At 45.4% G+C, this 15,849-nt stretch overlaps 1 protein-coding gene across 7 annotated transcripts in view; it reads right to left on the reverse strand.

Moving 5' to 3' along the window:
• The window catches only part of COL8A1 (collagen type VIII alpha 1 chain), a 193,813-nt gene that overhangs the window by 97,910 nt on the left and 80,054 nt on the right, over positions 1-15,849 (reverse strand). The gene's annotated exons all lie outside the window — the stretch shown is intronic.

Genomic DNA, 15,849 nt, shown 5'->3' on the forward strand with positions numbered 1-15,849 from the left:
GCTATGGATGCAAAGGACGCAATAGGCGTCCTTTGCGCCCAAAGCACCAGTTCGGGAAGAGGCTTAGCACAGAGAGGAGCTCTGTTCGCGAGCTCCTCTCTTCTTCTTTGCAAAATATGCTTTTACTTCGCCCGACTGTTGCGGGCTGGATCGGTTAAGGAGGGCTTGGGCAGCTGGGAGGGCAGTCGTCGGCTGTGGCGGCGGCCACAGAGGCATTCTCATGGGCCATTTTGGCCCTTAATCATTTGCGGGGGGGGGTGCGGGGAAGGAGAATTCGGGCAGCTGGGAGGGCGGGAGAGCGGTCGGCGGGAAACATGTGGGGCAAGGGCAAAGGCAATTTTGGGGCTGGGCAAGGGCCCCAAGGTCTCCCAGCCGCCCGTCCTTGTTGGCGCCGCCAGGCCTCGGTGGTGGCTCCGCCACCACCTTGGCCAGGCTTCACCGGCTTCTTCGTGGCGGCTGCTTCTGGCTGCCCAACATGGCCGCCTGTTCCCTTTTTTCGTTTCTGACTCAGCCGTTCTGCGCATGCGCAGAACAGCCAAGGGAGGCACGGACACATGCTTGGTTGTCCACGGACGGACACCAAGCCTTTTATTAGAGAGGATACTGGCTCGAATACAACACATCCCACCCCTTTATAACAAACAAACTTGAATTGATTTAGAATTCAGTGATAAAGTCTTGAAGTCTTTTAGGTGTTCTCCCAGCACACACATCTTTCTTAATACTTGGGGTCTCTGGCACAGGAGCTGTTAGTGATGTTTCCCCCCAGTACATAGGATTGTCCACCACTTTCATCAGCCCCCTCTGCGAGGTCAAAACTGAAGGCAAGATCAAAGTCCTCTCCAATTCCTGTCTGGAGATCAGACTCCCTTCTTTTCTAATAGTATGCTGGAAAGTCTCAAACATTTGCTTTCCATCATCCAATATGACAGAATCTCATTGGATTTTGATTATTTGTTTAGGTCCAGAATATCAGGAACATCCCTTTCTCACTTAATAAGGCAGCCATATTCAAAGTCCCCCACCTGAAATATTCACTGTTTCACACCTTGTTTATGTTCCACATACAATTTTTATTTTTGTTGCTGCTTCCTTACCTGATCACGAATCTCTGCATCCTCAGGGTGAGATGGCATAGAAAGTCAAGTCAGTTGCCACCATTGTGTAAGTATGGTGGTAGCTTTCTGTCCTCAGAGCAGCTTAAAAGGTGATTTTCCTGTAGTAGAATGAGGAGTACTTCAATAAGCAAATAGAGTTTCATGGATTTTCTCTTTCCAGGATTGTTGTTGCATAGTAGCCAGTTGTAAACTTTCTTTCACTAATCTGTTCATTCTTTCCACTAAGCCATTCCATCAAAGATGGTACAAGGAAAGAGTCTTGTGTTTTATCCCATGGTTATGCAAATATTGCTCCATTTCCACTGAGGTAAGCTGTATCCCATTGTCAGTCACTACTTCTTTAGGAAGGCCTTCTCTCACAAAAACTGCAGCCATGAATGGATTACCTTGTTTATAGTAATGTTGTCAGCAAATGAAACTTCTGGCCACCTGGAATAGTAATCCACCATCACTAGAACAATTTTTTGTGTGTGGTTAAAAGGCCCCATTATATCCAGAGCAAGTTTCCCCCAGGGACCATTGGGATACTCTACTAGAGTCAAGAGGGTGGTAAAAGTCGTCTGCAATGTCTCAGATACAGCACAAGTAATACAGTGCCTGATCACATCTTCAATGTGTTTGTCCATACCTGGCCACCAAAAACCTTCTCTGATTCACCCTTAATCATGCTCATGCCCAGGTGACTTTTGAAGGCAATTTTGATCACTTTTGATTGTAAGGAGTCTGGCACCACCAAACAATCAGTCCTCAGCACCAGTTCATTGAAAAGACACAGCTCACTTGCTACATGTATGATTGAAGATGTTCTGGAACCTCATTTTTGTGTGGCCATCCAATAGGTATGTAAGATTTCAGTTCAGTAAGCATTCTTGATCAGCACTGAGGACCACTTTCCATTTAGAACACGTGATCACTACATGAGTGGATTAAGCTATTTCTGCAATTACCACTCCTTCATCCTCGTCTTTTGGGATCTCCTCTTGACGTGGAAATGGAAGTTGAGATGAATGATCTGCAGGTGTATTCTGAAGACCTGGAAGATATTCCACCTGGAAATCAAAATCCATGTCTGGTGATCCATTTGGCTATTTTGGGGTTGCACGACTTGATGCCCGAGGTAAGGGTGTACGGTCTGACCGTAAAGTGAACTTTTTGCCACACAAGTACGTCCTGAAGTGCCTCGTGGCCCAGAAAAATGCTAGAGCTTCTTTTTCAATGGCAGAATACATCTTCTCTGATGCAGTAAGCACTTTGGAAACAAAGGCAACTCTAACTTCCCTGTCTCCTTTTTTCTGGGTCAAGACAGCACCCAAACCATATTCAGAAGCATCAGTTGTTACAATAGTGTGTTCTCAAAAGAAGTGAGAACAAGGCTTTCAGCAATAGCCAATATGATAGCCTGAAAACATCCCAGTTAAATGCTACATTCTTTTTAAAAAGATGCAATGGAGTAATTTTTGAGGCAAATTGTCTAACAAATTTAGAATAATACTCACAGAGCCCTAAAAATGAGTGAAGTGCATCCTTGTTGTGTGGCTCTGGTGCTTCCTGAATAGCTTTCACCAAGTCTGTTTTGGGATGTGATGGGCTTGTGACACTCAATACTAACTGTGCAGGCACATTGAAGCGCCTCGCAGTTCCCAAGGGCCGCTGGGCTGGTCAGGCCCAACTGCCACTCCTGCTCCACCTGTCACCACCACCACCACTGGGGTGGGGGGAAGCCTGCTTGGCTCACCCCCCCATACCCCCCCATCCACGCACATGGTGGCTAGAATCATTCAGTACCTCAGTTCGGTGCCATGGGGCAGCGGCAGGGCGGGTGCAAGGTGAGGTGGTGGCAGGAGCCCCCATGGGCTGTTAGAGGCACCCCTGGACCTTGGAGGTCATAGACTGGGGCCCCAAGGTCCGGGGGTAATAGCACCTCTGGCCATATACTAAAATGTCATCCCCAAAGTAAGTAATGTCATCTGTAAATCCAAAAATTGCATGCATCATTCTTTGAAATACCGAGGCTGCAGAGGCTAATTCAAAGGGCAGTCTTTAGTATTGAAGAAGACCCTCTGGGGTAATGAAGACTGTGTATTTGCAAGAACTCCTGAGCAGATGAATTTGATGAAAGGCCGAAGACATGTCCCAAGTTGTGAACACCAAGGCCTCTTTCAGAGTAAGCAGCATTTCATTGATATTTGGTAACAGATGACAATCCACAACGATATTGGAGTTCATATCTCTTACATCTATGCACATTCAAAGTGTACCATTTGATATCCTCACAAGAACAATGGGATAAACCTATTCTGATGAATCTTCTATAATATCAGCATGCTGTAGTCTAAAGAGCTACTCTCTAAGTGGTTGGTGCAATGCTATGGGTATGCACCTCACTTTGTATTGTACAGGTATTGCATTTACCTTCATCTGAATTTTATGTTTGAAATGTATGGCAGCACCAGGAGTATCAGCAAAAACATCTGAGAAATCAGCAATCATATCAGCATATGGATACGTCATCGTCTATAATACAGGTTCCATGCTATTTGGGTCTAACACGATCCATAGATCTTTCTGATGTTTCCAGCCCAATACTGAGACTCCTTTTTGTGACACATGTACTTTCCCTTTGTATTCCAGGACAGCAGTGAAGTATGCAATTATGGCAATAGGGGAACCTCTATATCCCCATGGGTGGATATCTGAAGGCTACAAGTTCTGATGTAGTAAGGAGTTTCTTGTAAAGTAGATGGAAATGATAGTATTTGGAGAACCAGAATCAGCCATCATCTGCCTCATTCTGATAATATGATGAATCAAGTACAAGTATACTAATGGAGCTTGGCTATAGGGAAGATGTCTTGTTAGTGCTCAGACATCTATACTGGCTGCTGATGTGTTTCTGTGCTCTATTCAAATGCTGATGGTTACCTTTAAAGCCCTGAGTTACTTGGGACATAAGTAGCTGAAGGACCGCCTTCTGTCTCTTTAAACTATGAGGCTATTCTCATGATGGGAGAAAACCGGGTTAAAGGAGCCCTAGAAGTCCTCCCCTTAAACAGGGTTAGAGGAGCGAGCACTCTGCTAACCCCATTTCCCCGATCGTGAGTCACCATGGTGTGGCTCCGCACCATGGCGACTCATGAGGAGACCCCCACCGGGAGGATAAAATGAGCCTCTTGGTGTTGGGGGTCTCCCCAGGATGCCTTGCACACTCGCTCAGGGCATCCTGGGACTTCTGGGGGCCAGGCAGCCCCCAATCCCTGCAGCCCCTACCAGCTCCATGACAGAGCTGGTAGTCCTGTGGGTGGCTGATCCAGCCGCCCATCAACCAGCGTCTGCTTGTCTGCAGGGAGAGTGGGCTATGTCCACTCTCCCCGCAGAACCCTCCCAGGCTCTGCACATGGTTTGTGTGTAGAGCCTCAATGTCTATTTGACTCCTCCAGCACACTGCTGCTTGGGATGGCTTATTAATAAAAAACCCAACAAAACAATAATTAAAAAAACAAGGATAAAAACAAAACATCAGCAAAGTAAAGTGGCAGACGAACTAAAACTTATTAAAACTGGAAACCCGATTAAGTGTTAAACGTTTTAGATTATTTGACAAACCGATCGAGGAGGGAGAGTGGCAAAGCACTTTTGGAAGGGCATTCCAAAGACTGCGGGGCTCTAGAAGGTTCTGTCCGTGGTCCCTGTTAGCTGAATCTGCATAAGTGGCAGGGCACAGAGCAGGACCTGAGATGAAGATCTGAGGACCCAGGTAGATCCATCCTTCGACCACATGAGCCTGCCTGAACTCCATGTTCTTAAAAATGATCCTCTTCCAAGTCATTTGAAGTGGGGTGGATGGTGACCAGGGAGAGGGTTTTCTTGGTTGTGGTACCCCATATACTGAATGCCCTCCTCCAGAGAAGTTCGCCTGACACCAAATTTGATGTCTTTTCGGCATCAGGCAAAGACATTTTTATTAGCCCAGTCTTTCCAGTATGTTTGTTAACTGGTTTTAGTGGTTGTTTTTGGCGGATTATACTGATTTGTCATTTTCTCCTGCTGCTTCTGCAACTTTAATATTAGTTTTATTGTACTCTTTGCTTTTGCTTTTATTTTATACTATTTTAGTATGTAAGCCACTCTGGGAGTTTAAAAATGAAGGTCAACCTATAAATACACAAAATAAACAAATGTCAAAGGACAAAGGGTTCCCAAAGCAGTCTTCCATCCAGGCATTCGCCAGTCTCAGACCTGTTAGCTTTACCATAGTAACTGCAACATGTAATTTTAACCCTATGCAGGGACACTAACCACAATGTATTCCATTGTCTTACAGACTTTTTCAACTCCTTCCTTCCACTTTTAGCCAATCCCTCCCTTCCTGCCCCTCCCTTCTTCCTGATGCAAATCACATTTTAGCTTTGGTCCCAGAGTGCCTTTCCCACATCACAGAATAGTTCCCATCTGGCTAGCACAATAACCCAAGTCTCATCTTTGGACCTACTTGTACTGAAATTTGAAATTCTATGTTAACTTTTTGGAAGTGGATGTTTTATGAAAATCAAATAATGTTCAAATAAATATTGAACTAAATAGTGAACTGTCCTTTCTGAATTGTAGAGAAATGTATTATTTGCAGTTAACATTCCAAAAATTCTGACAGGACATGTCGCCAGAGTCCATGCACAGATTCCACTTGAAGTTGGCTTGCTCACTACCATATTGTGATCCTTTTTGTTCAGTCAATATAAAACAGTTATGCAGTTTTTCCCTGTCAAAAGCAAGAGGGAATATGAAACCTCATGGAGAAATAGCAGATCACTCAGTTCCACAAGAGGATCACTCTATCACCTTAGTTTCACACAGTCATGAGGCTATTCCCATGATCACTGGCAAGTGGGCTAAGGGAGCTTAGCCTGCTTTCCAGGGATCGTAGGAACCACCAGGCTCGCAGGTGAGCCCGGTACTCCCAAGGCGGCTAGCCCGCCTAAATCCCCCCTCCCCCTAAATGAGGTTAACAGAGCAAGCGCTCTGTTAACCTCAGGCGCGTAACAATGATAGGGCAAGGGGAGACAGTTGTCTGGGGGCCCCACTGCCTGGAGGGGCACCCCAGAGGCACCTCATGTGACTCCCCATTGCCCCCTGCCCAGCCCCATAGCCTCTCAGCCACTTGCCCTCTTCGCCGTCTCTCCTGCTTGTTCTGCTGGCCTGCAATCGAAGCAGCAGGCAAGCTGCCAAGAGCTCCTTTTCTCCCGCCTCTCAGCTGATCGGCGGGTGGGCGGGGCTTCCACGGAGGCCTCCGTGTAGGCCGCAGTGAAGCCTGAACTCGAGTAGGGCCCAAGCAAGCCAGGAAGGAGGAGGCAGCCTGAGTGTTCTCTTTAGCAGAAGACCCCTTGCTGCCCTGCTTAACCCAGACCAGCATTTGCCAGGTAGAGTGTGAACTCCTTTTTGTGGTTACCTTTCCCGGCCCCCCCACCCCATATATAGGGATCTGCTTGCCATAGGGCTTGGATATGGGGGGGGGGGGAGGGACCGAGAAGTCTCTGAATATTTATTTTGAAACAGCTTGGAAAATTTGCTGACTTAAAAAAAACTATCTAAAAAGTCCTATAAGTGGCTTGTTTCATGGCAGAAAATTGCAAAAACTTCTGGAACAGTATTTTATTAATTTTATTTATTCATTCATTCATTTATAAATGCACTTATGTTCAAGTTGTTTTGCAACCCAGAAGGTCTGAGTGAGAACTGTGAAGCATGTGTGGTGCTTTTATTTTATTTTTCTTGTGTGTGAACTGCTCCCCAATAACTTGCAGGGACTTCAGGGTAAATCTGGCCAACATGTGAATGCAGCACCTCCATTCCAGAGGAGAGGTGTGTAAAAGGGCTTTAAAAGCCTCCTGTGAAAAACCTCCTGGAATCAAACTTGACTGAATTTGTTCAGAATTCTGAGAAAACAAACATAGGGCTCACCCTGCATGGTTGAAAGTCTCCTTTGCTAATCTGCAGCGAGGGGCCCATTTTAATAATTCATCTTTCTGGTGTGTTCTAGGCATTAAAAGTAATACAAATGTATAGTACTCAATGTATATCACAATATATTGTGACGTGTGTGTGTGTATTCAGTGAAATGTATTTGCAGGCAGCATACTTATTTTGGAATATCAGACTTAAATCCTTGGGGGCCTGGGGTGTGCGGAGGCCCTGGACTTGGGGGGGGGGCATTTTAAAATCTTGTCTCTGGGCCCACTCCAACCTTGCTACGCCCCTGGTTAACCTCATTTTTTTGCTCGTGTGTCACTGCGATGCGCAGTGACACATGAGTAGACCCCCAACTGGGAAGCTGCAAGCAGCCTCCTGGGCTCGGGGGTCTCTCCAGGATGCCCTGTGTGCTCACACAGGGCATCCATGAACTTCCGGGGGCCACGTGGTCCCTGATCCCCAAAAGCCCCCGCAGGCTACATGACGGAGCCGTCAGTCGTGTGGACGGCCGATTCGGCTGCCCAGGGCTGACTTTTGATTGTCTGCAGGGAGAGCAGGCTAAGCCTGACCTCTAAATCCGCTCTCCCCGCAGACCTGGAAGAAGCTCTTCTCACTGATTGTGAGAAGGCCTTCATTAACCATCCATCCATCCATCCAGTTTGTAGACTGCCCCAAACTTCTGTCCCTGGGCAGTGTAAAACAACATAAAACAAGTTAAGGCAAAAATAAAAACTTTAAAACAAATTAAAACCACAGACAAGATAAAAAGCTTGGATGAAAAGATGAGTCTTTAAGGGCTTTAAAAAAATTGTCAGAAATAAGAGGCTCTTATTTCAGCAGGAAGCGCATTCCAGAGTGGTAACACAGAAGGCTTATCCCAGACGAGCTGGTGGCAACTGCAGATGACCCGCTCTCGATGATCTCAATGGGTGATGGGGTTCATGGTGAAGAAGATGTTCTCTTTAATACCCATGGCTTAAGCTGTTTAGGGCTTTATAGCAACCACAGACACACCTCTCCTGATGATTTCAATGGGCGGTGGGGTTGATAACGAAGAAGACATTCTCTTAAATACCCAGGGCCTAAGCTGCTTCGGGCTTTATAGGTTATAACCGGCACTTTGTATTTTGCCCAGAAATATATTGGTAGCCAGTGTAGTACTTTTAGTATAGGGGTAATGTGGTCTCTCCGAGATGACCCAGAGAACAACCTGGCTGCCTCATTCTGTACCAACGGCAGTTTCTGGACTAGATACAAAGGCAGTCCCACATAGAGTGCATTGCAGTAGTCATGTCTGGAGGTTACCAGCATATGTACCACTATTCTGAGGTATTTTAACTCAAGAAACAGATGCAGTTGGTGTAGCAGCTGAAGCTGATAGAAAACACATCTGACCACCACCTTAATCTGGGACATCAGAATGATGTCCTAGAAGCACTCCCAGGCTGTGTACCTGTTCCTTCTGGGGAAGTGTGACCCCATCCAGAACTAGCCGATCAAAATCGTCTCCTGCGTTCCAACCCCGCACAATACATACCTCTGTCTTATTTGGATTCAGTCTCAGTTTGTATTCCCTCATCCAACCCATCACCACCTCCGGGCAGGCATTTAGGGAGGTTATGCCTTCTCCTGATGATGTTGACATGGAGCAATAGATTTGGGTGTCATCAGCATACTGATAAAACCCTGCACCAAATCTCCTGATGATCTCTCCCAGAGGTTTCATATAAATGTTAAAAAGCATTTGAGACAGTATGGACCCCTGAGAAACACCATATAAAACTTTATATTTTGAAGAGTAACAGTCTCCAAGAGACAACATTTGGAATCTTCCCAAAAGGTAGGAACAGAACCACTGCAAAGCAGTTCCTCTCATCCCCAAACCCCTCAGACGGTCCAGAAAGATACTTTCTGAGCGATCCAAAAGGACCAACAGAGTCACACTCCATTGGAAATCATTATCTGAAGTAAACAACAACTGTTGAACAAATGTGCCCCAATACCCAATAGGAAACCTCTATAATTTAATGCTAACAGAATGCTTTAGCAAGATCCAACTCAATCAACACTATTGAACATTTCAGGGTATGGATGGTGGTTCTCTGGTGTTTGTTTGCCTTTTAGCTAATGATCAAACCTCCCTATGCGTTATTTGCCTTCCTCCTTATGTTTGCTTTTTCCATCTCGATCTATATTCTCTTTGCTTGTCGTACCTATCTTGCGATAATGGACTGTTTCTCCATCACAGTGGGCCTGTCTAAGTCTTCCAAATGAAGCAGTTGCAAGCCTTAGGTTTGCAACACTTTCTAAGCAGGGACTTCCCAGCATGCCCTACTGTCAGAATCTGCTACTATATCTGCCATGTGCATCTCCAACCTTATACTGCTCACATAAGTAGACCATTTGCATGAAAACAGCATAAAAGACCCAACAGCAACAAAGCCATAAAAGGGGTGCTCAGTAAGAGCTGTTTTCAATCATCTCCTAAATTTTTTTCCGTAAGATGGATAGCTGAATCTCTCTCAGCAACAAGATTCCAAAGTCTAGGTCCTACTATGAAGAAGACTTGGTCATGCATCCAAACTGTTCACACTTCACTGGGGCGCGCTGGGAAAGAGACAGTTATCAGGGCATCTCCAGATTACCATACAGCATACAGGCAGAGTCATGTGGGGGAAGATGGTCCTTCAGACAGTCTGGTCTCAAGCTGTTTAGGGGTGTAGAGGTAAGAACCAGCACCTTGAATTGGGCCTGGAAGCAAATCAGAAGCTATGCAACTGATATGCTTATTTAGACATTATGCTTTATATGCATTCAGGAGCCTATACACACTTCCACGTTTTTGTGTGAATGGCTATCCATGCATTCATTTTAAAAGTGAACTTGGGTACAGGCCCCCTGAAATGCAGGATACAGATAGGAAGTGTACTGCTGTAGGTGCTTTTGTCTGTCACAGTGTTCATCGAAACTTGTGAATAACTGTATGTGCAATCATATTTGTACATGCATACACTGGATGCAGATTGCACATGCATTGAATATAACATGCAAATAGGATTATAATGCTGGTATAAGTGGCCAAGGATTCATGTTCCTCTCAGCTTTACCACTGGATTTTGCACCAACTGATGCTATTTGCTCTCATCCATAAGAACATAAGAACAGCCCTGCTGGATCAGGTCCAAGGCCCATCTAGTTCAGCATCCTGTTCCACACAGCAGCCCACCAGATGCTTCTGGGAAGTCCGCAGGCAAGAGCTGAGGGCATGCCCTCTCTTCTGCTGTTACTCTCCTGCAACTGGTATTTAGAGTCATCTTGCCTCTGAGGCTGGAAGTGGCCTATAGCCCTCAGACTCAGGGGCGCAGCAAGGTTGGAGTAGGCCCAGAGACAAGATTTTAAAATGCCCCCCCCACTGAAGCTTAGCTCATGAAAAAGAAATCTTAAATGAGGCTGAATAGTGGTAACAAAAAGCATAGTTATCTATATCTATATCTAAAACCTATGTGCCACAATAGAAGATCATCCAAAATTATGTTTTAAAAGGTTTTGTAAATTGCGGACAATGCAAGTCATTTAATGGCGCTAGAGAAAGACATGCTGTTCTGGTAGCTCCAGATCTTAACACTCACATTAATTTCGGAGGATGAATACAGCTGAAGGAAGCCTGGGCGGGTGCATGGCTGGGGGAGTCAGTCATGTGACTTGCCTCTGGGGGGCCCCCACAAGGCAGAGGGCCCCCAGACAACTGTCTCTCCTTGCCCTATTATAGTTACGCCCCTGCTCCGACTAGTAGCCATTGATAGACCTGTTCTCCATGAATTGATCTAAACCCCTCTTGAAGCCATCCAAGCTAGTGGTCATCACCACATCTTGTGGCAGAGATTAACCATAGGTTAACCATGTGTTGTGTGAAAAGGTACTTCCTTTTGTCAGTCCGAAATTTCTTGGCAATCAGTTTCATGGGATGACCCCTGGTTCCAGTGTTATGAGAGGAGAAAAATTTCTATCAACTTTCTCCACACCATGCATGATTTTATAAACTTCTATCATGTCTCCCCTCAGTCATCTTTTTTTTAATCTAAAAAGCCCCAGGTGTTGTGGTATTGCCTTGTAAGGAAGGTGCTCTAGGCCCCTGATCATCTTGGTTGCCCTCTTCTGCACCTTATCCAGTTCTACAATGTCCTTTCTGAGGTATGGTGACTAGAACTGTAGGCAAATAACTCCAAATATGGCCACACCATAGTTTTGTATAAGGGCATTATAATATTAACATTTTTATTTTCAACCCTCTTCCTAACAGTTCCAAGCATGGAATTGGCCATTTTCACAGTGGCCACACATTGAGTCGACACCATCAACAAGCTGTCCACCATGACCCCAGATCCCTCTCCTGATCAGTCACCAACAGCTCAGACCCCATCAGCGTATATTTGAAGTTGGGCCTAATCTACCCTTTGGCCTATTCTCCATCTGTTAATGAAATGGTCCAGCATAGGAGATTTCTTTGATTCATTCATCTCCATTTCATGTACTTCTATAGACTCACAAGGGATAAAGCTGTTTTATATTGGCAGTGACAAACTGAGAGAAGTAGGTCAACAGGAGGTCAGTCAGATATGGATTTAGAGAGCAACATTAGGAAACAAGAAGTGCTGTTGAATTAATAGCAGATATGTGAGGCCAAGTGGAAGGAAGAACTGGGCTTCAACCAAAGTTTTTCCATATGAGAAAATGTAAAGTATAGTTTATGCATAGCTGCTGTGGACCTTCACGTTTCAATCACATTCTTAACACACACAAGTATATTTGAGGGGTGAGAATATAGCTTTAAGAACTTCATTCAAATCTAAACAAAACCAACCAGCATATAACAGATATCACAACAGCAACAGTTAGTCAGGGCTATTGAGTAGTCCCTTTCAATTGCTGACCTCAGGATGATCTCAGCTTTCATTTAATGTCACTCTATTACATTTTCTGTGTCATTGAATACTTTGGGCTTCCACTGATAAGTTATATGACCCAGCAGTAAAACCACTATCTTTATATTAGAGCCCCTGGTGGCGCAGTGGTAAAACTGCTGCCCTGTAACCAGAAGGTTACAAGTTCGATCCTGACCAGGGGCTCAAGGTTGACTCAACCTTCCATTCTTCCGAGGTCGGTAAAATGAGTACCCAGAATGTTGGGGGGCAATATGCTAAATCATTGTAAACCACTTAGAGAGCTTCCAGCTATAGAGCGGTATATAAATGTAAGTGCTGCTTATGTTTTTTAATGAGGAGGACAGAAAGGGGGCAAAGGAGAAAGAGGAAAAAGTTTCTTTTTTAGATTGTGAGCCCTTTGGGGACAGGGGGCCATTTTATTTATTTATTTTTATTTATATAAACTGCTTTGGGAACTTTTGTTGAAAAGTGGTATATAAATATTCATCGTATTCATATTCATAAAGAGAGAAGTAAATGGACAACTCATTTTATTCATGTATGTATATTATCACAGGAGTTTTCCCTTTAAAATGTGGCTGATCATCATCTGATATTTCACACACACACACACACACACACACACACACACACACACACACACACACACACTTCCTTAATGGTCAGTGGATATGGGTTACTTTATGTTAGTTAAGTTAGAACTGTTAGAACTGAGTTAACTGTTTTATCTGAAAGAGAAAAGTATTTAGAGCTTGGAGGAAGTGAGTACTCCCCAAGTTAATGGGAAGAGCTGAGGTAAGGTTTTGTTTTGTGAGTGTAAATTAACAGTAATTTTGCAGTTTGAGGCTAGACTGGGCCAGAGGCAGAGGCTGCATTCGCAAGTAACATGGAAGTGTGGGACCAATGGACCCATGGTTCTGCTCCCCACACTCCCTACCCCATTCTCCTGTCCAAATGTGGATGTAACAGAGAGCAAGGAGCTTAGAGGCAGTGAGATTGCAGAGGGAGGGGAACTGGCTGTGCAGGCTTCCTTCTTAGGGACATAGGGACATAGGAAACTGCCATCTACTCAGCCCTGTCTTGGAGATGCCAGGGAGGGAAATTGGAACCTTCTGCTCTTCCCAGAGTGGCTCTGTCCCTCAGGGGAATATCTTACAGTGCTCACACATCAAGTCTCTCATTCATTTGCAACCAGGGTGAACCCTGCTTAGCTAAGGAGACAAGTCATGCTTGCTTCCACAAGACCAGCTCTCCTCTCCTATGCTAGCTCTACCCAAGAATATCAGGGGAAACATTTTTAGCACATACTTGCTGATGAAGTGCTAGCTATTTGTTTGTTTTGCTTTCAGGGAGGTTTTTATTCCACCATCAAGGAACATTCAAAAAATGCTCCCCTCAGCTGCGGTCTGTACAGTCCAGAATTCTGTCACCTCAATAGTCTGATTCACATGTTATGTTCAATGCACATACTGTTGGGGGCACCAGCCCCTGTCTATGCCACCCTCAAGCATCAGGGAAGGACCCTGTTTATTCTTGCATAAAGGACAATCCACAAAGGCAATCACAGCCAGAGAGAGGGAGGATCTTCCTCCCTCAACTCCAGTCACAGGGAACTCAGCCTGTGGTTCTGGATTTGGATATAATGCAGGCTGTGTTTAACCTCAGGCTGGGGTGATGAAACTCACTACAACCTGAGAGTTCAGACTGGAGTTACATAAAGAAAACCTCGGGTCAGTTGCCTCGTGGAGACTTGCAGGTTTGGCAACCTCTGGCCCCTTAAACTCTGGCTCCATTACAAGCGAGAGAAAGAGTTGAGAGCTGAATGAAGGCATTTTGAGGCGCAGAACCTCTGTTTAGAGATCTGATGTGAGGTATCAGATCTGTTGCCTTGCAAGTGTGCACATGGCTGCTCAGGAGTGATTCTAGAACAACTACCTGTAGTTTGGGGGAGCAAAGGTGTGGCAAAGACCCTTATTAGAGGAGCAAGGATTTTGCTATACATACATTAAATACTTCTAGAGAACAGGGAATTAATGTTGATCATTTTTTAACCATATTAATGAAGCTGAAAACGCCTGTGGTAAAATCTGTTTACAACTTCCTTCAGATCAAGCAACTTCTGACAACTTTTAAAATCTAAGGATCAAACTTCTTTTTCAATAGCTGTGATAGCCAAGACCATAAAGTGACTGTACTGTAAAGTTCTAGTCTGGTGGATGGGGAAGCAAAAGGGGAAGCAGGACATATTTTGGGAAGAGTGCCTGCTACCTTTTTGAGTCATCCCTGATGCTGCTTGTAAGATTGCCTTGTAAGGGTACAGGTGCACAAGCTCTATTGCTATATCTGTAAATAAAGCAAATATTACTACAATACCATAAGACTCTATCTAGTGCTTTCTGCTCCAAAGGAAGCCCAACCCATCAATTGCTGCCCCAGGCACTTCCCACTCACTGGGGAGGTGGGGAGTGCCTAACTGTATATACCCAGTCTTTCTGCCCCCAATGGAATCTCAGGGCTGCTCATGAGGGTCATAAAAACCACCGATATAGCACTATAAAAGCAACATTAGAGCCAGGGGCGGAGTTGTAATTGTGCACATGGGTTCAAAGATCCCGTGTGGGGTTGCCTCCGAGGCCGCCTCTGGTTCCTTTTTGGATCTGCCTCGCTTGCCCCTTCTTTCCCCAGCAGCAGCCCCCGCTCTCATGGTGTCAGGGGTGGCAGCCTCCTCCCTGACCCAGCAGCCCCAGGTCGGTTGCCTTACCTCCATCACTCAGCTGGTGGCCCTGCATGGGCAGCAGCCAGCTGGGTGGTTGGCACGGTACTCGAATGTCGTGCTGACCACTCCAACGGCCATCACACATGCGCAATGAGCAGCTGAGCAGCAGGGGCAGAACATCCTACCTGGAGAGGGGAGGAGGCTGCCGCCCCTTGCCACCATGGGAAGAGGGTGTCGGGTGCCTGCACCAGCAAACCACAGGGAGAAGGGCTGAGCAACGTAGGAAGTGGGACGAGGACGGAAAGCGCATTGCCACTGTTTGCAGGGGGCTTGCGGTCTACAATGTGAACATGGGCCACCAGTGCCCATCCTAGGCTACTGATTAGATCAGCAAAGGCAAATAATACAGAGTAAAGATACCAGCTAATTGCTTCAAATGACTTCAGCTCACACAAATGTGCACCTCTCACCTGAAGGCAAAAAGGCACAGTCTTCCCAGAGAGATCCACAGCCTGGGTGCTACCACCAAGAAGGCTCTGTCTCACATGCTCAGGAGATGTATTTCTGATACTGTATGTTAAAATATGATAAGAACCTCATGGACCGGGGAGTCCTGAGTTCAAATCCCTGTTCATCCATGAAACTCACAGGGTGACTCTGGGCCAGTCAGTTATCTCTCAGACTAACTTACATCACAGGGTTGTTGTGAGGATAAACACAACCATTTACACCACTTTGGGCTCCTTGGAGGAAGAGTGGCATAAAACAGTTGTTATTATTATTATTACTATTTTAAAGTTGTTCAAATCTAAAAATGTTGCAGGTTCAGGTATGAATCCTGGGTATGAAAAAGGCATATGCACAGTGTTACTGTAACTTAGTTTTACAGCACTGAATGCCAAACTCTTCACACACTCCAACCATCCTCTTGTCAACAGAGTGGTTAAAGAGTAGGCAAAAGGCCACATGGCTTGCTGTTCTACAATGTGTATAATGTAATGGAGATTCTGGTTAAGAATTCTGAGTAGGAGGTCGTGGTTATGTCAGCTGGATCCCTGTGAACTGACAAAGAATTGTTAATGTTTCCTAATGCTTGTGCATAGTTTCC

Source organism: Hemicordylus capensis, chromosome 3 (assembly GCF_027244095.1).
Source record: "Hemicordylus capensis ecotype Gifberg chromosome 3, rHemCap1.1.pri, whole genome shotgun sequence".
NCBI lineage: Eukaryota > Metazoa > Chordata > Lepidosauria > Squamata > Cordylidae > Hemicordylus > Hemicordylus capensis.